This window comes from Microcebus murinus, chromosome 4 (assembly GCF_040939455.1).
Source record: "Microcebus murinus isolate Inina chromosome 4, M.murinus_Inina_mat1.0, whole genome shotgun sequence".
NCBI classification, from domain to species: Eukaryota; Metazoa; Chordata; class Mammalia; order Primates; family Cheirogaleidae; genus Microcebus; species Microcebus murinus.
The window spans coordinates 78,138,385-78,164,760 of NC_134107.1; the positions used below are offsets into that span (position 1 = coordinate 78,138,385).

General features: G+C 42.1%; 1 protein-coding gene and 1 long non-coding RNA gene across 2 annotated transcripts in view; one reads left to right on the top strand and one right to left on the bottom strand.

Annotated features, from left to right (window-relative positions):
* LOC142870628 (uncharacterized) overlaps nt 1-7,849 on the top strand; it is an 86,729-nt gene extending 78,880 nt beyond the window's left edge. The window contains exons 2-3 of the long non-coding RNA XR_012918992.1: nt 6,767-6,860; nt 7,767-7,849. This is a non-coding gene — a long non-coding RNA (uncharacterized LOC142870628). The remainder of the gene's footprint in view (nt 1-6,766; nt 6,861-7,766) is intronic.
* MAML2 (mastermind like transcriptional coactivator 2) overlaps nt 1-26,376 on the bottom strand; it is a 342,498-nt gene that overhangs the window by 169,776 nt on the left and 146,346 nt on the right. The window lies entirely within an intron of this gene.

Here is a 26,376-nt window from a genome sequence, read left to right on the forward strand (position 1 = left end):
ACTCTGCCAGGGGTGCTGGGTGCCGATCCCCCCTTTCCCCCCGGCAGGCCAGCTGGCGGGGAGCAGTTCTCAGCCTCTCCACGAGGCAGTCTCACTGAGCAGGCTCTTCTGTATACCTATGATTGGGTAGATAACGTCTGCCTAATTTGGGACTTCGGTTGCCAGGCTACATCTTCTACCTTAGTCCCTTTTTATTAATAACAGTGATGTTTCTTAATTCGTTTGGAATCCAAGTGGGAAAGAGAGATGCTCTATATGAGGCTCCCTTCAAAACGCCAACAAACGTTGGTATCCAAGCAGAGTCAGACAGGGGGAAGAGAAGGCAGTCAGATGGCGACAAGCTTCCTACTGAGGACACAGTCCTGGGGATGTGTCAAGGCCCAGAGCTATCTTTAGTGTCACCCTGCCTTCGTGCTGCTCATACTTCTTGCAGTGGTCTTTTAAAGCAAGGTCCAGTTTTCTATTATCAGGCCTTTGTGCATTTCTCTGAGCCTCATTTCCTCTAAACAATACCACTCACATCACCGGGTTGATTCTTAATTGAATCAACAATTCAATTAAGAAAAATATATCAAAATGAGGAAAATCTCTGGCTCACTAGAAAGCCCCGATTCCACGTTTAGTTGTTATTCTCCATGTTGGGAGGGACAGTGCTTTGTATGCATTAAGCTGCTCAGTGATGAATGCTTACTGGAGGCGTCATCGCTTCTTCAGAGCAAGGGAAAGAGAAAGAAGCATCCCTACCCCGCCCCCTCCACCTCTCCTTGAACGTGTACATTCCAGAAGCAGAGACCCAGAGAACTAACTCATGGCCTAAACATTTCTAGCCACACTGCAGGGCAAAATGATTGCAGCCTGAACAATGGCTCTTGCCTGATGGATGTCTGGGACGTAACTGCAATGTGGCCTCTGTGCATTGAGAACCATCAAGTATTACAAGAGGAAACATAAAAGAAAACACAGCACATAAACAAGCTCCCAGGATCAGCGACATAACAAGCTCCTTCACTTCACAACGTAAAACCCACAGAGGAAAAGGGCTGTGCTGACTGCCCCCCACCGGTTCCTATTTCCAGCTCCTCGAAGAATTGGCCCTCTGCCTGTCTGCAGACAGGAAATGCTCCTGGTTTGCTGACATGCTTCGCCTCCGTAACCCAGGGCTTCCATCTGTCCACATGGTCAGGCTCTCTTCCCTCGCCACACAGAGGAGCCTGTTCTCCTCTGGCCCCTTCTGCTCTCCTCTCCCCCTTGGCCCCCTGCAACGATTGGAGATGGCTCACACTGGCCCTTTGCCCGGGCAGCCTCCTCCTCCTCCACCCCTCACACACCAAAGGTTCATGAAATTAGTCACTTGGACTTTCCATGGTTTAGCTGAAGGTCACTCGCTTCAACTGTCAGCCAGGGAAGAGGCATCTCTGCGGGTAGTTTCAGGGCCATGGTCTCCTCAGAGGGAGGCTAGGTCCCGCCGCCTGGATGGCTGCCCCTGGATAACACCGAGCACTGTCCTCCAACTAGGAGGCAAGAGCCCCCTCAAGACACCAAGGAGGAAGTCAGCTCCCCAGTGACAACTCATGCTTCAACCCCTGACAGGATAAGGCAATTGCCTAAGCTTTTTATGCTTCATTTTTTCCAACTAGAAAAACAAGGATACTTTACTTCCTCACAGGGGTGATCTGAGGACATATTAACCAATTTCTGAGAACCACCTTAAGCGTTCGACCAAACGAGGTAATGAATGGCCACCGTTCATACAGAAGCACTCAGATTAAATAACAACAAAAACAACAACACCTCTACCTATTTTGTTGGCGCTGAAAAGCAAATTACCAGTGAAAGCAAACCTAGGTCTCTTTATGTAATGTTTCATGTCTGAGCTGGAACTTTAGTATTATGAGGCAATAAAAACAAAACACAACAGAATCCTAAACTTGATGTTCTTTTGGCCCCGTGTCGTGCTTGCAGAGGTGGGTGGACTGACTCTGTAATTACTGTGGTTGTAAAAGTCCCCAGCCGTGTCTCAATCGGGCAGTCAAGGCAGACTCCTCAGCAGTCAGTGGGGAGAGGGTTCAAATTGTTTCCCTGGCAGTGTTGTCATGATTCAGCAGAGGAAGAAAGTGCCAGAAAGGCAGACACTACAAGAAGAGATTGGTAAACATTCTATGTTTTGTAAGTCTCTTGATGCTGGCACTTGGAGAATGCAGTGAAGTTTTAAAACTCTGGAAGTAAAGATGCATGCAGGATTGAGTCAGATCTAGGATGCATTAACTTCATTTCGAACAGGAAGTGACACTTGGTCCCAGGATTTAGGGGCTGTGCTACTTGATATTCTAATGGCCAAAGTTGAGGACTTCTCCAAACATCCTGACACCACATCTTTGAGCTTTGCCCCTGGAATCGCACAAAGTACATGAGGCATTGCTTATCAGCCTGTGTCTAACCACTGGTAGGCCGCAGAGGAACAGCGAGTGCTACTGTAGGAGAATAATTCTCATCATGAACTTCCGTGGCACTTTGGCAAAATAACACCAGCCTTCTGATAACCTAAACGTTACCTTTCTCCACCACTGTTCTTGTCAGCTGACCAGCAAGAATAATGTATGCATGAAAATCATTAGAAATAACTACTTTGAAGTACTTCCTATTGTATAAAATTTGACTTTTGCAGGTAACAGGGTATTTTACTGTCTATAAGTATCTATCACCTGCTCCTTCATCTCTACATCAATATTAGATGTATCTAATCTCTACATAGATTAGATAGATAGATAGATGTAGATAAAACTGTGGGTGTAGGTCACAAAAGATTTCCATGGCCAGAAAGAACCCAAATAGAGAAAAAAGTTAGAAACTATGTACTTGCTGTTCACATCATCTCTATGGATAGTAACTTCTATAAACCCACTCGCTACCTGATAATTTACATTTTAATTTTTTTTCCTTATAATTTTTGTCCTAAAATTACCTATTTCGAGTTTCAAGGGGTGGTCCCTAATTCTTGTATCCCATTCCATTTTAATTCAGTTCAAGGAGAAATATCAATTGTGTTTCCAGAGCTCTGGTTTTAGTATTCAAAAATATATATATAAATCATGTTTCCTGTTTTCAAGGTATTCCAAATCCTGCAGGGAAGGGAAGGCTAACCAAAAAAAGTGTTTGAGAGAACAAGATTATTGCTAAAATGGATTACATGGATAGGAGGTGCTATAGGGTTCCATTTACACTCCAAGATTTGGTGAAAAATCACAGTTTATTTACAGAGGAAAGGGTCCTAATTCTCATGGTCTGTTGATACGTGTTGGTTTCCCTAACACAGTGGACCACCCAGTTTTTCTTCTCTAGCTTTGTTTTGTTGGTCCTGGGGTGACCAGGCCCACACGCGGAGACAGGCTCTGCGAGCAAGATGCTGGCCAGGTTGACCATCTGTCCAGGTTTTCCTGCGTGGCACAGGGGACGTCCAGAGTGGCTCTCAAAGATCAGCTTATGAAGAACTGCAAGGGGGAGTCCAGAAGTGGCATAGATCTCTACTCCTAATGCCTCTGACAGCTCTGACAAGAGATAGATAAGGCTCTTTCTGAAACCAGAGCAGATTTCTTGGCTTGACCTAAGGCTCCTAATTTACATACGAAGTCTATGTTTAATTTCACAGAGAAGCCGTCACCAAGTTCTAGAGAGCCACAGTCAGGAGTGAGACTGCCATGTGGAGAATTAGCTGGGGCATTGCTGCCTGGTAACTCTCCAGGTCTTATTAAAATTCTTATTTAGAGCAAGCATTATCCAAATGCCTAGGTAAAGATGGAGTTTGGTAAGAGGATGTGAGTAAGGCTTTATTTTCCCAGCCTTACCTTTTGGGAAAGGAAATAACATCTGCTGTGTTAGGAGAATAAAATCTTCTTTGGGAGAAATGGTAAATGGTAGAGGAGAAAGTGTGAAAATCCCAAAAGGTATGCCTTTGAGCGTTTCTAATTAACACCGGAATATGGCTCAGCCTTCTGTTTCCTATTAACTAGTAGGTAAAGGGCTGCCGCTGTTTCTTATGATCCACAGATTTGGGAAATATTGATTTGTAAGGAATCCCTGAGGCTCTAGTGAAATTAATATGATTTTCATAAATACAAATTGTATCAGAACAGTTGTCATAGAAACTTGAGTGGAAAGAACAGCAGCAGAAACATGACAAAGATGAGAAATCTGTGGTCAGTTTTTACTTAGATCGCATGGCCCCTTGAAACTCACTGCCAGGCAGTGATCTTTCTGAAATGTAAACTTTATCAAATGGCTTGCCATCCATTGTTGGGTCTTTTATAGCACTAAGTTCAATGCCTTTAAATCATCAGTCCTAAATTACCTTCCCAGGCTAATATGTTGTCAGTCCCTTACCCCATCTCCTCTGAAGCCACAGTTCAATTATTAGCCATGCCCCCAAACCAGTGTTTCTCAAGCTCCAGGGAGCATCTGAGTCACTTGGAGGGCTTGTTAAAACACACATCACTGGACCAGCTCCATCTCCAGCGTAGGGCCTGGAAATTTGCATTGCTAATAAGTTCCCAGGTAAGGTGTTGCAGATGCAGCTGGTCTGAAGACCACAATTTAAAAACCCCTGTCCCTCTGTCTCTACTCTGTACGCCAGATCCATTTTGTTTAAGATAAAATCATATTCTGAATTTATCACAGTTAGTTGCATGCTCTGTAGTGTTTATTGCCTTGAATTAGGAAAGAGTATTATGTTTTAATAAACTTTGTATCTCTCTTGCCTGCCATAGTGCTTTTCCGCCATAGAAAGAGATCAATAAGCACTCCTATGTTACAGCAGCAGGAAACCAGGCAGAAGAGATGACTGTCTTCTAAGTCTCCAAAAGGCCCTGGAGTGCTTGTGTTTACAGCATCCTGCACAGCTATTTACATCAAGGCTTAGGGGAAGAGCGCCTGTTCCTCTATTCTTCAATGCACTCTCCAGGTTGCCTTCTAAGTCTTCTCTTCTTTTTAAAGGCATTCTGAATTGTCTCTTGAAGCTGGTTAACAGTATGGACTTCCGAGTCAGAAAGCCCTGGATTTGAACCCAACTGCAATACTTACAAATTCCATGGCCTTTAGCAAGTGGGTTGACCTAAGTCTCAGTTTTCCCATTTCTAAGGTAGGGACTAATACTCCCTAATTTACAGATTTTTTTTTTTTTTTGAGGATTCAATAAAATAATGGGCAAAATCTGTGTAGCCACACAAACTTCTACAGTATTATTATAAATGCAAATTTGGGCGACAGCACATAGTGTGGTTTGGCCCAGAGTCCACACCCCCTAGGAGTGACCCTTGTGAACACCTGCCTATTAATCACTCTACAAGGTCTGACAAACAGCTGCAGGATAACCTGAGAGGCACTGGGCCTTTCCCTGAATACCCGTGACCCCAATTTCTGCCAGGAGGATAAATCTTCTATTTTAATATAATTTCTCAAGAGTCAATGGAAAGTAAGAATGTCACTGAAGGAAGCCTCCAGAAACTGCAGAGCTGAGGAGAGTGGGGAGCGTCCCCGAGGACCAGTCTCTGCGAAGATGCCTGTGTACTGCAACTGGGAACATTTAGACCCTGAAACAGTAGGAATGTGGTGGGGAAGGCAAGGGAATTAAATTTCCTCAGCCTCCCCCACACAAATCAATCACAAAGGAAATAAGCATTTGAGGGAAAAGTTCCTTCAGAATGTATTTTTCTATTTGTATTTCTATTACCTCATCTCATAAATCTCCTTCCCGACTAGTATGATTCCTTGAGCAGGGACAGCCCGGATCTCTTTCAGTCTCTTAATAGGTTCATTTTTTACTCTGTGAACTGGACAGAGGAATCTTAGAATCCAGAATATGGAGAAAAGAGCGTGTGAGAGGACCGACAGTAGGGTCCATTCAGACTGAGGATGGGGGATACAAAGCTGACCCTCCAAGTACCTTCAAGCCAGTGGAATTGTTTACTTTCAGGCCAAAGGAAGAATTTGAGGCAATAAAAATATGATTACAGGGTCTATTCTTCATCTTATTTAAGATTGTGTGGCTTCATGTTAAGCATTCATATGCCCTGAATTTTGCTCAAAAAGCATATTCTATTCCATTTCGCATAGCACCAACATGTCCAGGAACTTCCCACATTTTAGCTTCTAAATTATATCTCCCAGTTTGCCTTCTGTCCCCCAAATCATAAGAAACTGGATGATGAGTTTTAGTTTGGGAAATAGAATCATGGCAATATATAACTTTTGTTTTGCAGATGAGGAAAGCTGGATCTTACAACAGGGAGGTGTCAGTGTCAGAGGGCTGATATCTAGCTCTTCTGACCCCTACCACATTACTCCCTTCTATACGATGCAGCCATCGTATTTTCAGCTCTTAAAACATTTTTTAAATTAAAAGAAGCATTTAAATGCTGACAAGACATGCCAGATCCTAGCTTCTGTCTGGTTAGAGAGAAGAAAAAGAAAGTCAAATGGTATATCTGCAACCCCATACATATAAGCATTCTCTTAACTCTGTTTTTATCAATCTAACTTTTTTTTTTTTTTTTGCAATCAATGTATCTAGTCTTTACGTGCAGAATCAGGTCTGACTTTTTTTTTTTTTGCCTTCTTTTGAGACAGGGTCTCACTCTGTTGCCCAGGCTGGAGTACAGTGGCTCAATCACAGTTCACTACAACCTCGAACTCCTGGGCTCAAGTGATCCTCCTGCTTCAAATGGGACTCTAGGTGCACACCACCATCCCCGGCTAATTTTTTTTTCTCTTGTAGAGTCAGAGGTCTCACTCTGTTGCTCAGGCTGTTCTTGAACTCATGGCCCCAAGTGATCCTCCCACCTCAGCCTTCCCAACCACTGGCATTACAGGTGTGCCTCTTACTTTTTCTTTTGCATTTGTTAAGAGACTCATAAAAAGAAGTTCTGGCACCTCCACTTGGTACAAAACAAAACATTTTATGAAAAGGCTAATAAGATACTCAGAGATCTTCCAGTCCAGTTCTAACACCTGCTATGTTTGAAGAACTGTACTAGGGTTCAGGTATTAGACGTCAATAAAAAGATAAAGAGTTTGTCCTCACAGAACTTACAGTTGGGCTTAACTACCCTGAGCAAGAAGGTCTGGGAAGGGCTCTTTCCTAGGCTGCCCTAGACATGAAAAGCTCAAAGTCTGGCATAGTTTAATTAAATGACCATCCTTCCCAATTAGCCATGAAAAACACTGCTTGTATAGCTATGTCATTATCATTTCCTGCCTGGATTAGTGTAATCCATGATATGCAGGCCTTCTGTGCTCCAGCATTTCCTCTGGGGATTTGCAACTTTTTCAAAACCCAGCTTTAGAATGCTGGCTGGAGCCAAGACTTCATTACTCACATTACTCCTATGCCAAGCAAACTTCACGGGCTTCCTTTACAGTAGAGTGCACACTATAAACGTTCTGTAGTTTAAAGGGAGGAACAGAAATCTCTTCCCCAAACCTGGGGCTGTCTTGGCAGTTTAAGTATACATTTCCCTCACTCCAAGCAAAAACTGGCAATTGCCAGCCCCAGAAAAGGTATGTGTCCTTCTCCCATTCCCTGTCAAGAAAAAGCTGGATGTTACAGAAATGATTCAGGCCCTCAGAAGGATTGATGAGGCTCCTTCCAACTCTACAAACTCTTGCAATTTTCTATTTGTCTAGAATGGCCACTTCTTGGGAGACTCCTTTAGCTATGACAACTGTCTTATGCCTGCAATGTCATTCTTTTAATCATAAACTCATATGTTTTTCAGAAACAAAACAGTCCTGGAGTTCAACAAGAAATATTTCAAATGAGGAAACTGGAGCTGAGAGAGATAAGGTGCTTTTACAATGTTGCAGCCAGGATTAGAACTGATCTACAGAGCTACCGTGTACTCTTTAATCAAACAATTCCCATTTCAGTGCCCTGTGCCGTATATCCACAGTCGCTCTCTGCATTTTCAGAAATGACCATTTTGTATCTGTGGGTTGTCCAACTCTTTGGTGCTGTTATGAAAAGTGTCCTGAATACCAACCACTATTTCTTAGTGATAATATTGCTCAGGTAGTATCTTTAAAATAGATTTTCATTGCTGGGGCAGGACAGAAACCCATTAAAGGCTGCTCTAGCTTCTGAAAAAACACTGGGCTTTCAGAAATCCAAGCTGCATGAAACAGATCAAAGAGCATTATATTGCCTTCTGGTTATGGGTCACTCTATCTCTGTGAATCTAGTCATGAAAGCATAGAAATTCAGAGCTGAAAGGGACTTCAGAGATCATCTTGTCAACTCCTTCAGTTTAAAGGTGAAGAAAGCAAGACTCGGAGAATACTAGAGACTTGCCCAAGGCTATATAACTAGTTACGAGGAACCTGGACCTGTCTGTTTCCCCTGTCACATTGTCCTGTGTACCTATGCCACCTGATATATCCTGCAGTCTTTCCATCCAGTATTTTACCAACAATACTCTTGCTATTTAACTCTTTGTAAGAAATTCCCAATAAAGCAGAAGATGCTCTTGATTTCTATTTAGAGTAATACAGATTGTGACAAAGCCTCACACTGAGCTTGTCTACAGCAGGAGGCACAAGCCAATGTATAACAAAATCCCTGGATACAACACAGAAACAAGAAGAAAACCCCCCTTATCACGGTCTCAAAAGAAGTTGGACCCAAAATCTGATGGCCACCGTTCATCACATACTCTTTGATGTATGATACTTAAGACAGTGTGTCACTTTCATAACTAAAGTAAGTACAAAAAAATGTCAAGTTCTACTTCAAGGGCAATGAGGCTCCCCACAGAACTGATTAGGGCAGAAACCCACCCATCATTCCTATTTTCCTCTTCACAAAACTTGTACAATATATTTCCCTAAATGTCTGAGTACCCAGAAGTTTCAAGAATAAGAATTATTTTTTAAATAACTTGTTTTTATTATAAAAATAATACATAAACTTTATTAAAAATTTGGAAGCTATAGAACATGATACAGAAGGAAACAAAACAGATCTATATATCTACCATCTGTAGATAAATTCTGTTATTTTTTTCAAATGTGTCTTACCAGTGTTTCTTCCAGGCATGCATATACACAGAAATTTTCCAAATAAATTGGCCTAATATTATTACATATTGTTTTGTAGTCTGCTTCCGCCCTTCCTCCCCGCATTGCAATTTATCAGAATATTTCTTTTCTGCAAGTGGCTCTCAAACTTTAGGCAGCATCAGAATTACCTGGAAGGGTTGTTAAAACACAAAGTGTTGAAGCTCAATCATTTCTGATGAACTAGCTCTAGGGTAGAGATCTATAATTTACATTTCTAACAAGTTTCCAGGAGATATTATTGATGCTGCTGGTTTGAGGAATATACATTGAGAACCATGGCTGCACTATGACTTTTTTTTAGTGGCTATATTCTATTGAGCAGATGTGGCATACAATAGATATTATGGCTTTTTCCAATTTTTCACTCTTATAAATAATACTATAACAAACATTTATACTTTTTCTGATCTCTGTTTCTTTTTTAAAAAGAGCTTTATGGGCTGGGTGTGGTGGCTCATTCCTGTAATCCCAACACTTTGGGAGGCTGAGGCAGAAAGATAGCTTGAGGCCAGGAGCTCGAAAGGAGCCTGGGCAACATAGACTCTGTTCCTGTGCCACAAAAACACACCTATTTTAAGTACAACTCTTTGATTATTTCTTTAGGGTAAATTCTAAAAAGAAGAATTTCTTGGTCAAAGATTATGAACATTTTTAAGGTTTTTGATACCTATCGACAAACTGTCCTCTGAGGTTGTATGTAATTACACTCACACAGCAGAGTAAGAGAGTCTCATTTTTTGATTTCCTGGGGCAACTAACCCAGAGTATAATTTTTAAAAAAGCTTTACCAATTTAAAAGGAGAAAAACAGTATATTGTTGCTTCCGTTTATATTTTTTTGATATCAACTGAGGTTGAACATTTCCCCTATATATTTATTTGGCTTCAGTATTTATTATTTTGTAAGTTGCTCTGCCTTAGGCAGGCTATTTGTGCAGGTATCATGCATAGCACAAGACCAGAAAGACACAAGTCATCTTAATGATGGACTAATGGACACAGAGAATATCTTATGTAAAATATCATTTCCCTACGGTTCTCATGGAATTCTAGCATTTCTCTCTTCACTTGCTCTCTCCATTCTCTCTCTCTCTCACACATACACACACACACACACACACATACACACATACACACACACTCGATGGTGAAGGACTTTCAGGCCATGGGGAACCCCAGGGAAACTCCCACTAAGGGTTGTGAAAGGACACTAGCTTCAAAACTCCCAACTGACTTGAGTAAGTCAGTTTTACTACTAACAGCCCATTGAATTTAGTTAAAGGATAAATGTGATCGTGTTTGCTTAGTTACTTTTAAAAGAAAGTGGTTATTTTACTTAAATTGTTTTTTATCCTGTTTTCTATTCTGCCCTGGGGGCATGCAGATTCAGTCTGGTAGAGGTTCCCCTTGCACAGTGGGAGCTGGAGGAAAAAGGACCCAAGGAGAGAGCTGTCACTGCTCAACTTTGAAGTATCCTAACTTGCCCCTGCTGAAGCCTTACAGTGGAATATTAACAGCTACAACTTCCGGTGAAGAATTCTATATCCTTGGGCCTTTGGCATTCACTTGGCAGGGAGTGGATGTCATATATATCTCACAGGTAAAGGAGGGGGGGTGCCCACAGAATCTAATACAAAAGCACTGTCTGTTCTAGGTTTCAGCCTGAGATACAGACAGAATTGTCTAGAATTTTAAAGGAGAGTTTTACTTTCCTGAAATTCTTCTGAATAAAAAAAGCCAGTGACTGTCCCATTAGATCAGCATGGTTAGAAATTACATTATCTTGTTCTGCCCTACTGATGGCTCATCCCCTAAAAGCCACATTTTATGAAAATTTATCAGTTGTCTTTTCTTCTCCCTTTATACACTCTTCCTGAGGGATGTCCTCTGCTCCCATGGCTTCAACTCCCACCCTAATGCTCATGGTGCCAAATGCCATGTCTCCATTCAAAAACTTAGTCTTTGCTGGTGTGGGGATTTGAAAAACTCCCAAGTAATCTACTTGGGTTATTTTGCAAGAATCGGCAACAAAGCAATGATATTTAGGGGTGCCTAGGTGTTGGTATTCAGATTTGAGCTTCACCACATGCTTCATGTTGGGTTAATCTATTATTATTCATCTATCATAAATTACTTATGTGACATTCTGCAGGTCTCTTTCTTTGCCTTTCTGGCCTCTTCTTTATATAATGGGTGGGTTAAGTTAAAGTTTCTCTAAGATTCCTTCCAACCTTGTTGTTCTGACTCCCATGCAGTTCTGATGGAAGGCCTGAAACGGTTAATGCCCTTCCTAAGAGAGAGCAGTTTACTCTGTCTTAACCTCAGGGTCAGTTTCCAAATGTCAATCAATAGCAACACACCTGGATTTTTAAAGGTGAAGAGAGAGTGCCAGCTCCACTGTGCATCCCGAGCCAGCTCTCGGCTGCAATAGGAACGAAAAAGCACACCTGAAACAAAGAGCCATTCTCCTCCCTCCTGCCCTGCCTACAGCAAACCTGCTCCATCCAGCATTTTCCCCAAAGGCTGCATTTTCCTGCTCCCAGGCCCTCGGGATGGGCAGCCCAGCAGGCGGGCGCTTGAGCTGCTCCTTCCTAAAAGGGTCTTGCTGAGGCCACCTGTAGGAAATCACCTGGTCACGCCCTTGGGAGCAAATTGAAAGGTGCTAGCGACAGTGAGTTCATGGCTGGTTTTCAGAGAATGTGTGGGAACTTCAGCATCACACAGTCCCTTTCTACTGGGCCAGGGCGCCGCACGTCCTAGAGTGCACTGTCCAGCGCTGTGCCCAAGTTCTCCACTCCAGCGTCTGCTTGGCCCGTGTTTCCCAGCTTGTTCTCACAAACGAGGGAATCTCAGCCTTCGATTATTTCTCCCTCCTCTGCCCGTATCATGCGGTGGAAGACATTTTTCTTCCAAATTGCATTAATTAAGTAATAATTAACGTGTCTCCATTTAAAAATGAATCAAAGACACAGATAACGGCTAATCAACACTGCCCATCTGCACCAGAGCGCCAATGTAATCGTCTTTATCACTCCAGCGAAAAGCACGGAAAATTGGCCTCTCAGTGAGTTTATTCAGTCTTATCACAGACACAGTTTGCTTTCTGATAAAGCTTTTTGGAAAACTCTAAGTTAGCTCAAGAACACCTGTTATGCCTCCAACTCTACATTTTGACAGGAAGCTAAGCAAGGTGAGCACAGGTCCCCTGTCCTTGCAAAGAAGGGCTAGGTCCATGGCTAGGTCCAGGCTATAAGGAACGGAAGGATTTCTTGGCTGAAGGACTGGGCTGAAAACTGCAGAAAGGATGAGGGAAAAGCGTGACTCCTGTATGCAGTTTCTACTTTTTAAAATTACTAGTTTAGCTTTGTGCTCCCTTTGGTTTATCCTGCTCCTCACTTCCACCTGTTCCCTTCCCCCCCTCCTCCTGTCCCCAGGGGAATTGATGGTGGGACCTGAAGAGGATGGAGGGAAAGCCCACCAGCGGGGACAGTGAACTGGGCTATCAGACTGTGCGCGAGCTGAGGATGATGACACAGTCTGTTCCACACTGCCGTGTCTGCTTGGCCAGTGTTCTCTAGCCTTTTCACGGACAAGGGAATCCCAGCCTTTGGTTATTTCTCCCTCCTTTGTCCATATCATGTGGTGGAAGATTTTTCTTCCTAATTCCAGTCAGGGTAGGTGCTCCTCCTCTGTGTCTAAGTTACTATATTTAATTGTTGGCTCATTTTTCCAACCCTTCCACTCTACAATCCATGCGGACATCTCTATCCCCAGTGCCTTAGCAACATACCTGCAGAAGTGGTGCTCAATAAATGTTTTATAAAATGAATGAATGAGCATTTGTGTAAATAAATGCCATATAAAGGACAGTGTCTCTTCTGATTGCCAATGCAGGCAGGGGACTAATAAAACAGAAAATAGGTATAAAGAGGACTGGGATGTGAATCCTTACATCTGACAACTCCAGCCAGACTGTGATTTTGATGTCAGGGACCATGCCTTCCATGTCTTTGATATCGTAACAGTTACTCCCACAGTGCCTTTGACAGACAAGACATTTGGGCTATAAGCGCTGATTTGACTGAAACATAAAACACAAATACATTCTGATAAACAGGGCTGGGATTTTTGGTTTCTTGGTATACCAATGTGTTGTAAAAGTCTAGACCTGCTCTTGTCACATAATTGGTGCTCAGTAAATATTTGTTGAATGAATAAGTGAATGTTAGAAACCTCATAGCAGGCCATTCCCTCTGTGGCCAGAGTTGAGTAATGCTTTGGGTAGTGTTTTTGATTAATCCTTACCAAGGTAGCTCACGGCTCATCAACAAAGCAAAAGTGTATAATAAACCCTAATCTAGGTACGTCTATCACCTGATGAAGTGCATCAAAGTTCAGACTGGTGGGTGTTCAGAGAGCCTCCTACTTGGGGGGAATTTCTTGCTTATTTCTGAAGCAATATAAGCTGTTTTCAAGATATGCATACGTTACAGGAGCCAGAGGACAGCTTCTTTCCTCAAACTGGTCTCTGTTCCTGTCCTCTTACATGAGAAGGAGAGCTCCACGCCTATTGCAACATTACAAAATTTACAGCAAGATTCACCCTGTCCAGCCATGCATTTTTTTTTTGTCCTGAAATGTCACCCTTGAAAGCAATGACATAAAAACATAATACTGGTAGTAGAATAAATTTCACATAAAGCAGTGTATGTGTTAAAGGCGTTTTATAATCCCAGAGAATGTGGGTTTACATTTCCCTTGTCCTGTTACAACACTTTATGAATTTACTCAGCTGGTTTTAATAATATATATTTTTAAAAAACTGGTGGGAATATTTTTCTGTGTGTACATTATGGAATGAGAGACTCTTACACCAAGAATTTAACAGCAGCAGAGCACATGTGTACAGATGGAAAAAGAGTAATGCCCTCTCAGATGTTTTCCGGCCTCTCGTGGTGTAGAACACCACACACTGAATCGCAGCCAAAGAGCCTTTCTAACGGGCATCCTTTTTGCCAATTGCCATGGACACGGTAAGATTCTATTTCCTTCCTAACATCTTTCCCCTCCTTTCACCCCAGCATGATATCTTTTGGCATTTACAAGCTGTCTTCTGCCAGCTTCTCTCTTATGCAAACCCTTTTGCAGAGGGGCTCTGGGACCCAGGGCCTTGTTGGGGAGATGCGTCCCAGAGCTCGTGGACTCAGACTGCAGCTATCAGCCACGAACATCTGATATGTTTTCATATCACATGGAATGGGTAGGAAATGTGTCACCACCCAAGGAAGAGGCTCAAACATAGAGAATTACTTTTTTTGTTTGTTTCTACTGTGACACTCAGGAAGCAAGAAAAAAGAAAAAGCATTCTAAAGAAAATGGTCTTGTAGGTAAGAAACTGGAGGGAGGAGCTCATTTCCAGGGGGACAGAGTTTTATCCTTGACAGGTTGTGTTTGAGGAGGCTGGGAAGCCCTGGAGATAAAAGACTGGGGTACAGGGCAAAAATCAGGTCTGGCCTGGAAAGGCTAAGATTTTTGAGAGCCATCTACAGAGAGATGGCAGCTCTGGAGGAGGAAAGGGTAGGAGGCGAAGAGCTGAGACTAAACTTTATGGGCCATCTGCATCTACGAGGGACAGGAAGAAGAGCTCAGTGGAGCAGACAGAAGGATTTGTGAGACGAGGAGGAGGAAGTGCAGAGGCTGCATGATTGCCACACAAGCCACAGGAGAGAGAATGTCCGGAAGCAAGATAGCAGACCATCAACAGTGGCAGAGGCCATGGAGGTGTCTGAAGGTAAGGATGGGGGCTACTTGGCCTTCTTTTCTTCTCTCCTGTCCCCCAATATCCTTATGTACTCCTCTCTTTCTGCAGCTCCTGCCTCACTTCACTAACATTCTGATTAGAAGAGCATTTCCCGAGAGAGGCAGAAGACGTGTATTATTGTTTTGGGCGCTTTTTTTTTCTTTTTTTCTTTTTTTTTAGAAATGTGGCTATTTTGTCACTTGCTTCTTTTTAGGACAAAGGGACAGAAGGAAACATTTGTGATGTATCCTCCATGTGCTAAGCAGTAAGTGGTGTAAAATGGTGATGAAGGCATATAAACAGCAATGGCTTAGGGAAAGGCAGCTACAGAATTGTCGAGGCAGAGACATTGATCCTGGGAGCAGATGGCTTGCCCTCCCATCCCCGTTTTTCTTCATAGTGTGGTGGGCAGGTCACATTCACCTTTTCATTCCTTCATTCCCTAGAATGGAAACCCTGCCGAGTTCACCCAGTCGTCAAGAATTCATGTAGAATCTAACGGGCTGCATGAATGGAAAAAACTCCTAGGGGGATGCCTGCCTCTTCTGTCCCGGAAGGCTCATACCACTTGCCTATCCTACATGAAGACCTCCCTGGGACACTCCTTTCTATAGTAATTTCCCTCATCTGAAATTTTATAGTCAACATTGAGACATTACCTATTTCACTTTATTATTTAAGCACCCCACAAGTCTGATCTCCTAAGTGAAACAGCAATCTCTTTGAGAAGAGGGACTATGTCATCCACTTATAGGATACCCACAAAGCCTAAAACACATTCAATTGTTAACGTGAATTAAATGCTTCTCCTGGAACCCAAATCTCTTGCTACTATTTCCCTAGGACAGTGGATTTGTTTTAAGGAATACCTCTTTGATTTGGCCTTTGGCTAGAGTAATATTCTTGGAGCACAAAAACCCTAAGGCATTGTTTTGTAATTGCTATTCAGCATTTCCAAGGACTTTGGAAAATGTGGTGCATATCAGCTTCTTCCTAGCATGTTACACAAGCAACATCCAACAGAGCAACAAGGGAAAAACTAAAGGGAAGGATGGCCCCAACTCCTAGGGCTGACAACTTTTAAATCCAAGCCTTCTAATAATTACCACAGAGGAATATTTATTTTAGGAGCCTTGCATGCACCTTCATTTCTTCCTCTACTGCTTGTTTTGTGACCCAGAAAATTTTACCATCCTTGCAAGAATAAAGGAGTGTCAGGTTTTCTTGCAGTAGCGATGCTATTCCTCATCAGGGGAAATGGAAGCCAAATTAAACTTTGTTCTGCAATTTTGAAAACATATCTCAAATGCAAGCCAACAAAAATTTCCCTGGCTGTAGTTGCATTGGTTTTTTTTATGATGTGCAAAGCAAACCACTGTAGTAGCCCCTGGCTGCAAAAACCAAGAGAGGTAAGACAGACATTGTCATACACTCAAAAGAATCAAGAGAAAATCTGGGCTTTACTAAACACACCAAGGAAATGGAAAGTCAGTTTCTTAAGCATGTGCCAATGCTCTCTGAAATCTCAGTTCTGTAACTCACCTATTGTGAATTCAAAAGTATAGGCTACCCCCAGTTCACATAACATACATAGGAAAATAAGAGCATAGGAGAAAAAAGATGTCTCAATTTGCATAGTGCTTTATTGTTTAGGATATGCAATCACAGGGATTATCTCCTTTATCCTTATACCTACCTTCTGAGATAAGTGTAGTGATTTAAATTTTACAGATAAAGATGAGTTTCAGAGGTGTTGAGTCATTAGCTCAAAATCATGGAAGAAGTCAATTTCAAAGCCAGTACTTGAAGCAAGGTTAAATTCTCTGGCAGACCCATGCTTATTTAACTCCATAATCTTGTCTCCATATAGATGATATTAGGAACTTACTATTTGTTATAATTCAAATTTATGGATATTTATGGAAATATATATTTTAATGTTTACCTCAGAAAAATGAATAATAAATTATTGCGTGTCTACTCTAATATGCTGGATATTATACTATGTAATTTAAATATATTATTACCCTTAATCTTAAAAAGATGCTGAGAAAAAAATGAGTGCCTTCAGGATGAAAACAGGGTGCCCATCTTGAGGTAGGAGGGAGCGAAGGCACTCAGGATCTATTCTGGGGTGCTGTTGATGGCTAGTAGGGCGGAATCCTTTTGGGTGGGACACAAAGACTTCTTGACACCCAGAAAGCTTCTGACCCTGCTCTGGTCCTATGAGAAAATGGAAAAAGTAAGGCCACCTCATGGAAACCCAAGCTAGTTATAATTGAACTGTATCTGATGAAGAGGATGGATGTTGGCAGTTATGGAAATGGCATCAAGGGCTCCTAATTAAGGCTACCTGGTGGTGGAAAGGAAGTAGCTCTAGTGGTAGTTGAGTGCTGGATGAATCATGTCAGTCACTTTAATCCTTCCAGGGTTTAAGAGGTTTGGGGGAGCTGGGAGGTAGTGATGCCGATGGAAGGGAGCTCAAAATCAAAGACTGCTTCTCTGATTGGCAAGCTACCAGGCAGGGAAAATCACGATTGGGCACACTCTATGCCAAGCACCATCCTAAGCACTAAAAATACAGAGTTGGAAAGAAGGAAATGTCCCTGTCTTTGTCGTAGACTTAGAGTCTAATGCGAAATAAATACACCACTCCTGGGCCTATTTCAGGCCACCGGGGCCTGCAGAAGCCAGCGTTACACTTGTACAACAGACATGGAAATGTATCAGGAGAATGTCATTTTACTGAAAGTCTCTCCAGATATACTGTTGCTTTAACTCTTGATTGAACCATAAAAGTGTACTCACCGCCAAATTGCACGGTGTTCTCAATTACTTGAGTTCAGTTGTCACTGGCAGGAGGCCCTTTGAGGATTATGAATCATTACCTATACCATGTTATTAAATGGGAAAAATATGTTCTAATAGAATGTGACTGTCAATTTTCAGGGGCACTACAGTCCCCTGGGAACTCAACTGCATCACAAGAGGACAGGGATGACACCGGGAGAGAGGCAGGCATGCAGGTGATATGTGCGTTCATTTCTTTTCACAACTTACATGGTAATGAGGCCGTTTTTATCCAAAATAGCATTAGTAGCATTTGCAGACAACTAGCCCGGTGACAGGCCACTGCCAAAATTACAAGGTATGCTGATGTTTAATACTAAAAATCTGACAATGTTGGGGGGGGATGGGTTTTTATTTGGGGCTGAGTTTTTCTAGGCCATAAAATACACCTAGAAATACACCCTTCTTCCTAGAGAAGCTGCAAGGACATCGAATCTGTTTCCATTATCTTCAAATACCTTTGTATCTGATCTAAACATTTATCCTGAAATTATGACCAACTCCAAGCCTATATTTCATCAAAAGGATCTTCCTGAAAGACAGAAATGGGAGAGAAATGAACACTGAGGAGAAGAAATATAGCTTGGGAATAATTAATTTCTTCATGTTGGAATACACAGACAATGGTGTTCTGGGGGAATTTTTGAGGGAAGTGAGAAAAATGGAATATCCTGAGACCTTGGTTTCGTGCGTGTGTTTAGACAAGATCCTGCACCTGGGACACAATTTAAATCCTGATGAGATCTACAATTTTTGTATTCTCTGAATTTCAAAAATAATAAATTTCACCACTAAAATAGCATTGCTTTATGAGAGAGTTTTTCTTTCCTTTTTTTTTTTCTTTTTCTTTTCTTTTTGCTGACATGGCCACCCCGGGCCATCAACACAAACATTGTGGGAAAACACGTTAAAAGTGATTAGAAAAACAATAAAAAGGCATCCGCGGGTCTGTGCAACTCTCTCAGACAGTTTTATAGGGAGGATCAAAGACGTGGGCCTCGATTCTGTGCTCAACCAAGGTCGGCTGCCATGATGAGGACATGGTTTGCCGTCAGTGCCTTGTTTTTAATGCCCGCGGAGAGAGAGCAGGCGCACGCCTGTGACAGAGCGAAGGGCCACCTCTCTGAAATCACCCCTGACTTTGATCAGGAGGCAGAGCCAGGGGTGGGACAAATATATTTGATCTGAAGAATTAAATTCTCCCTCAGCCAGCTTTTAGGGATGACCTTACTATGCTCTATGTCACCAGCCACAGAGAAACATCAGTCCGTCCCCGGCATATGTCAGGAAATGGCTGCAGGAGTGAATCCCTGTGAGGGGGAAAAAAACGGGAGCTAAGCAACCAATCGCCTAAAACTCCCCACACCGCGAGGAAGCCGAGGATGTCACAAAAGCCAGCTTTAATCAAGCCTGATTGTGGAAAACATAAAAACATACGCAGCTGCAGCACAATATCTTATTAATCGTCACCAGTGTTCCAAGAGGTAGGTGTTAATTGTCTCTTGTGCTTCTGCGGCTATGTCTGGTCCCCGGTTTTGCTGTTAACTCCAACACGGATTAGATGTGAGGAAGAACAAAAGGATCGGGAGGATTTCTAGGCAACACAATCTCTTACAAAATGACATGGCTATTGGGGGAAGAAGATAATGCCCTGCAGAATTCTAATTTTGACCCTCTTCTGAAAAAGGAATCCAATTTTAATAATCATGGCCCAATGAAATGGTCATCGTTGCAGTGCTGTGGGCTGTGCACATGCCTGAATTTGATTAGACAGCATCCCGGGAAAGGGTTCATCTGCTTTTGTTCCTGAGTGCTTAAGTCTGTGTGAGTGTCTGTCAAGTCTGAATTATTCTGCCTGACACTAGATTTCTGCCCGGCAACATAGTGCTACATGTTGTGACAATGACCTTACCTTCCAAACACCTTTCAAACAAAATGTCTGGTTCACCCGGGCTCATTATAACTAGATATGCCAACTGTTATCCTTCAATCTGAAGAGAGGGAAATAGTTCAGATGTCCAAAAGGAAGGATATGAATAGATATCACGGCAGCCAGAGAATGGAGAAAATACCCGGGATCAGTTCAGTGTTAAAGAGAAAAACGTGACTTCAGGGTCCTCAGTCTTCTCTTTTTTTGCTCTTTACCTTCCAGTCCCCTTCCTTATTTCTTTAACCCTCTCCCCCCAAACTCTTAATAACCTCAAGATTTCTGCTTCTTGCCATACTTGAGCCTACATCCAGGAATGAATCTGAAAATGGGATCAGATGGCCAGGACTCAAGTCCAGGCTCCTTCAGTAACCAGTTTGTGACTCTGGACAAGTCATGTTCTGGCTCCAGCTCTCTGGGGGTTAGATGATATCACACTTTTTTTTGGCTACAAAACAAAAACAAAAACTAAACCAATAAGCCAGCAGCCATCAACCCTGCCCCGGGCCATCGCAGTATATGTGGCCTCGGAGGGACTAAGGAAGCCACCAGGATCTGAGATGCCTGCCTTTCTTCTCCATCTCTCTCTCTCTTTCATGCCTCGTGGTCTCTCTCAGGGCACCTTCACTTCGCATGTTGTGTCTGCCTTATTCCTCCCTCACCTCCAATTCATCTGATTTCTCAGAGAATAGCCACGTTGGGTCAGATGCCAACCCATGGTTCAGGCAGTGCCAACTAAGAGCCTGGCACTGCTTCCCAGCAGGAAGAGGCAGGCTGCTGCAGATATGGACAGGTGCTATCTTTCTAAAGGACTAAAGGGCTGCAGCGATACATCCATTTTATATGCTCTTCTGACCATGTGACTTTGACACCCCTCCCCGTGAGAGGTGGGTCTATGTTCCTACGCCTCGAATCAGAGCCAGAATATGTGACTTCTCTGACCAATAGAGTAGAGAGGAAATTAGGCTATGTGACTTCCAAGGCTAAGTTATAAAAACCCCCCTCCACTTGGCTTTCTCTTTTGGGATGCTCATGCCTGGCACCCAGCCAATATATTGTGAAGAAGCCCAGGTCACAGAGGGAGGTCACATGCAGGTATTCTGGCTGATGGCTCCAGCTAAGGTCTCGGTCAACGGCCAGTGTCAATCACCAAACATAAGTCAGCGAGGGCTTTTATATGGCTCTCGCCCCTCAGCCTGAAAATCGCTCTAGCGAAGCCACATAGACCTAACCTGGGCTCAGGGCAAAATAAATGTTGTCATTGTTTGAAACCACTAAGTTTTGGGGTAATTTGTTATGCAGTTCTAGTAACTGGTGCTTCCACTGTCTACGTTAAAAGTTTGCTTAAGAAGAGGGCAGACATACCTCAAGAAAAACTACAAGTCTAGTAGTGGAATACTGGGGTCCTAATAAAGCAGAAGCTGCTTAGCTACTAGTTGTCCTGTCCCTGTCAATGCCTCTTCTATTAGGGGATAATTGGGAGATGGCCACCTTCCAGATAAAGACTATATTTCTTCCTATATAACAACATAAACTTTCTGCAATGCTATTGGACCTATACAAACACCAACTGGTATACTTTGTGCAACTATTGCAATAACCAAGAAAATCATCCATCAGAAGGAAAACCTTCCTTTACTTTCATCTTTCCTTGCCCTGCCACCTGCCATCAAGTCTTTACAACATATTATTTGAGAATAAGCCTAAGATGCAAAAATATAGATTTTTAGCTACATGTCAAGGCAGAGCTGACACTACATAGAAGAATGGTCATTAAAACCGAAAACCCATTCACAGTGACCTCATGCACTGGGCAATGCATGCTGATGGCCATCAGTGGCCATCGAATCCCAAACTGAAAGAAACAGTGAAACTATTTAGAAAAAAACACTTTTAGGCACATGTCATTATTACTAATTTATAGATTAGAAAGTTTAAGGTTAAAATAGCTTGTCCAAAACCATCATAGTTAGTAAGATGGCAGGCATGGGATTCAAACCCAGGTCTTACTTTAAAAGCAAGCTGTTCTTTTCATTTCAACATGCACCCACTTGGGATGTTTTATCTTGTTGGAGAAGAAATGAGGTGGGAATCTCCTTACCTTCCACCAGATGAACAGTTTTCTGTGTTTGGGTTTTTTTTTTTTTTTTAATCATACCAGTTAATTATGGTATAGCAACAGGAAATTGTTTGGAAACTCTTTCTTCTCGAACATCCTTTCTAAAGATATTTTATATTCAGCATATTTGTTTATATTTTCCAAAGTCATGAACTTTGCATTTCTTTTATTAATAGAGTTTATATTTTAGAGCAGTTTTAGGTTTACAGTAAAATTGCACAGAAATTACAGAGTTCCACATGCTCCTCTCCTCAATTTTGAATTTTTTTACAGGATTATTTTTCTCTATTTCTATAATCCAATAAGCATACTTTTCATGAATTCTTATTGTACCTTTTACTAATATATTATCTAATTAACATTAGCATACCCAGTACACTTCCTAGAATTGGATGTGGGACTTAGAAATAAATCTGTAGGTTTGCTTATTGGATCAACTATGAAAAAGCTACTTGAATATGTGGAGGCAAAAGTTTGCATTTGAACTCTGCCAAAGAGGGAGAGATTATGCACCCGGTTCTGTCCTTGGACGATGATGTAGGGAAGCACCACATCTCTTGTCCTGGGGCTAGGCCGAGTAAGGCCCTAAGGAGCAACATTAGAAAAAAAAAAGCATGAACAATGGTAAAGGAGACAATTTAAACATTTTATAATTCAGAGCCTGTGTTAAAACTCAAATTCCAAGTGGAGGCTGGGCACCGTGGCTAACACCTGTAATCCTAGCACTCTAGGAGGCCAAGATCGGAGGATTGCTTGAGGTCAGGAGTTCGAGACCAGCCTGAAGAAGAGCGAGACCCCATCTCTATAAAAAATGGAAAAATCAGCCAGACATGGTGGCACAGGCCTATAGTCCCAGGTACTTGGGAGGCTGAGGCAGGAGGATCACTTGAGCCCAGGAGTTTGCGGATGCAGTGAGCTATGGTGATGCCACCGCACTCTAGCCAAGGTGATGGGTGTGACAGAGTGAGACCCTGTCTTGAAAAAATGAAAAATAAAAAATAAAATAAAAAAAATTTAAGTGGACTCCAAGAGAATCTGAATATAGTCATTACTTCTATATTCGTTCAATATTTCCAGAATTTTTTAAAATTAAAATTTAAAAAAAGCTTTTCCAGGATCTTGGGCATTAAATCATTTAGGGAGGGTTTGTGATTTTCTTTTTTTCTCCCCACAGGAACTGTCATAGGAAGAACTGCAGAGACTTAGAGTCCATTCCGGTTACTCTTTATGTTCTATTGGTCCAACTGGCACCCAAAATCCACTACATAAAGACTTTCAGTGCTCTAATGTAAAGCACTCTATGAAGGATGTGAGTGAGAAATGATGCACAGAGACTGGGCTGCTCTTGGGGAAGCCACTCCTCACTGTAGTGACAGCGCTCAGGCGAGGCCTGCAGTCCTCCATCCTGTGGTCCAGCAACCTCAGGGGCTTTTGGTTACATGCAGTTGTCGTGGGACTTTGGAGGAACAGGCCTTCTAGAGAAGGAGCAGCGAAGTGTTAAAACCAGGCTGCTTTCTCTCAGTCCAACAGCTGTTTGCTGACCAGGTGTCACGCTGTAGGTTTTTCTCTCTTTATAGCCTGTTTCCAGTGTGTTTTCACAGGTGCTAGCATACGAAGCTGGTGTCTTTCAGAGAGGCTCAACCATGTTGATGGTGGCTGAGCACTGGGTCTTCCACAGAAAAAACTGCTGTCAAGGAAATTCCTCACAACCAGAGGAATGTTTGCGTGGTTACCCAGCCTTGTCCGTATAGTCACTGCTATGAGTTTGGGGTCTAGATCACCGTGTGGGCTGCAGACTAGCAGCCCTGGTTTCATTGGGAGCTTGTGAGAAATTCCGACTCTCAGGCTGCTGGATGAGAAGCTGACATAACAAGATTCTCAGGCGATTTGCATGCTGGTACTCAGTGTTCCTCAAACTTGAATGTGCATCTGCGGGCTGGACTTGGGCTTGAGAACCTTGTGTATGCTTCGCTGCTTTCTGGGCCCTGCAGTCTATTCCTCTGGTCTTTTTTTAATGTTTTGCTCAGCTGTGATAGCTTGCATCTGTTTTATGTTGTGCTACAATCCAGATAGGGCAGAGTTGAGGAGTAATATGTATAGCACCAAAGCATGGGGCACAGATCTGCAGCCCAGGCATCACGTAGAAATGACAGGCACCTGAATCTCAGGCCCCACCCCAGACCTGCTATATCAGAATCTGCATTTTAACAAGACCTATGATTCATATGCACATTACAGTTAGAGAAACCCGGATGTACAGAACCCATAAATTTCTCCTTTCTAATAGATGGCATAGTGGCATAGTTTACCTTCTTACTTTAATAAGCTGCATCAGATACCTGCACACTAGAGGAAAATATACAGCAATACAGCATAATTAGGTTTTGCTCCTAAATGAATTATATATTAGCTTTTACAAATTGCCTATCAAATCACAGGAGAATCAGACTGCCTTTTGGAGTCCCTGGAAAGAACAGATGCACAAAAGTGTACTATAAACGTGGAAAGGGGATGGCAAGAGGGACTGATGGAATAATTATTTTGTGAATGTTGGCTACCATGTTAATTAACTCACATGCATCATATTTTCACAACTCCACTATGTAGGAACTATCATTATCCTCATTTTACAGATGAGAAACCGATGCAGAGAGCTTGAAATCACTTGCTCAAAGCCACATAGTCAGAGTGTGTCAGAGTGGCAATTTGAACCCAATAGTATCTGGCTTTGGAGCCCAACCCCTTAACAACCATAGGTCACCATCCCTCATGGAGAGAGGCTTTTTATGCAGAAGCTGGCACAAATGTCACAAGCACAAAATGATTCAGTACATGCTATTGGATTCAAAGGTTTCACTGGTTTTGAAATTGTGGTTGAAACAAACAAATGTGAATAGTGCCTAGATATTTCCTTGCTACTGTAGTCTATTCCTTGAACATTCCTGAGGCCCTGGATTATATTCCTTTAACCTTATTCCAAACTACCAGTATCTTCAGTGGTCTTCCAAGGGGCCTTTCTCACCTCTGTGAACCAAGTTGCTTGTGTGTGCTCATTGGATTGCCTTCTCCACATCTTTCTTAGAAGTGTGAAAGCTAAATGAGATAATATATAAAGTGTGGCACATAATAGGTAGTTAATAAAAGCCACTGTTATTTAGTGGGTTTAGTTATTTATTTAGTTATTACTAATCAAATATAGATTCTGGGTTCTATTTTTCTCGGACTTCCAAATTAACCCATTACCTATGTCAAAAGAGATGTATTGGTATTTCCTTGACATTTATTATAATAAGTGTCCTTGAAATAATATTTTATTTTTAAATGTATGAATGAATAAAGAAAAACATGAGAGTATAACTTCATTAGGGAACTTCACTAGGGAATCAAGCTGACGCTATCTCAGGTTACCTCGGAAGTAAATGCTTGAATTCCCAGCATCATTTATCCAAAGTGACTTAGAATTTTTAAATGGTGGTATTTGTGTCTAGGAATGTCCCACCTATTACTGTCCTCTTCTGCTCTGATATTTTTTACTCTGATGTTTTTTACTTAGTTTATGGACTAAGTGCTCCAGAAGAGATGTCTGCTCCTGACTACAGCACTGTGCATACTGATTCATTCGGCTGGCATTTGGCCTGGCCTTCATGTGGCAGAGGTGTCCTCAGCCTCTGGTTAAATGGAGTTGTCCCTCTGATCTTTCTGACTTGGCAATGAAATCTTAGTAACCAGAGTCATCGCTAGAGCACCCTGCTATTTAATCTTTGCTGGAAAGTGATGAAAACAGACCTCACTTGTATGAGAACTCTTAGGTTTAGTGAAAGCAATGTGAGAAGTTGCCAAGTTTGTGCTTAGAAACAAGCACATGTTTGAAACCTTAGTTTTCTTTTTCTTAAGCTTTCCCAAGTTGGAAGCTTATAACACAGATATGAAAGTCTGATTTAAGCAGTTCCTCTGGCCTTCCTAATTCAGATTTTAAACTCTGCTTTTGTTTGGATAGAAAATAGAAAGCCAACAAATCTCTCCCTACCCCCATCCTTCCCCGAATAATTTAGATACTTAAGCAATCCTTGCCTTCCCTGAGGGTGTGACTGTAGAGTATTATTTTATTGACTCATAATTAAGAACTTCTGATGGGAAAACCAGTCAACAGAGAAAAATTGCTTGGGGGTCCCACAAGCAAAGAGAGAACATATATCCTTATTATGGTAAACATAACAGACAGGAATGAGAGACCTCACAGAAGAAAATGTTCTCAAAAATATGAAGTCCTTTACGTGAACTTTACATGCCCTTTTTAAGGAAGTCAATTTTTTGTCCCTCCATAATGTGTAATGAAAATGTGAGTAGTAGTTTGAACTGCTCTAAGATTCGGGGAGTTTATGAGCAAGTGAAATTGTGTGTGGGAGGGGACTGACAATGGAAATTTGGTGGTGAACACAGAGTGTGGGCAGAAGGAAAAAAACACATGTGAAACATCCCTGAAAAGGAAGTGTCACAGGAAAAACTTATGAGGCAGCATTCTACAGGGCAGATCAGAACAGCTTCAAAACTGCTGTGCATTTGTTCAATGTTAAAA